Source organism: Cariama cristata, unplaced genomic scaffold (assembly GCF_000690535.1).
Source record: "Cariama cristata isolate BGI_N322 unplaced genomic scaffold, ASM69053v1 scaffold9496, whole genome shotgun sequence".
Lineage (NCBI taxonomy): Eukaryota > Metazoa > Chordata > Aves > Cariamiformes > Cariamidae > Cariama > Cariama cristata.
In genome coordinates this window covers 1-908 of record NW_009621502.1, presented here as the reverse complement: position 1 = coordinate 908, position 908 = coordinate 1, and positions in this window count along the sequence as shown.

The following is a 908-nucleotide window of genomic DNA, read 5'->3' as shown; positions in this document are numbered from 1 at the left end:
GTTGCCCGACAAACAAACCCTCATCTGCAGTTTTTATTGCCCAGGGCAAAAAAAAAATGGCCCTCACAGCTCCAGTTCTTTGGCTGCTTCGCAGCAACATTCACCTCACTCTGTCACGGTTTTAGCATTCACACTAACAGCACTCTCTCTCCCAAATACACACTTTCCCGAGAGGGTTACAGAAACTTTCGCAGTCCCAAGCCCAGCCCACCCAGGTACAGGAGCTCTCTACAGCTCTCAAAGCTCAGCGTAAGCTGCCAGCCACCCCTTTCCCACTTTTACATCTCTCACCCTACAGCTCCACACCTGCGGCATGCCATGCAGCATTCCTCATTCTCCAGCCCGCTCCAGCTATGCTGGCATGCCACAAACCACCTAAGCTCTTCTCGTCAGTAAAGGTCCAAAAAACAGACCTCTTCCTCCTCCCCACATCCTTCTCTGGACTGCCTCTCCGCAACAGTGCTCTTCCTCCATCCGTGCCGAGCTCCCTCCCCACATCTGACTGAAGTTTTTCCCCAAATCTTCCCTGCCCAACTGACAAAACAGTTCCTCTCCAGGCACCCAAACCAGAGCCATGCCCTGCACACTGCTCAGCTGCTCTCCTCACAGTGTACCCACTGATCTCATCCCCCACAACATACACTATCCCCCACATTTTCTGAAATCACCTGCTCCCCTGGCCCCCCAACAAGACAGCCCTATACACACAGAAATCATTCTGGCCAAAGTTTCTTCCAGAGCCTGCAGGCCCCCCCCCCCACCACCCCCCCCCCCTCCCCTGCCTCTCGCCACACGCAGCACCTTTCAAACACACACTCACACGCTGCACATCCACCCCGTGTACCTACAGCGCACGCAAAGTACACCCCCACACACTACACACCCACTTCCCTCCTCCCCCAGACACC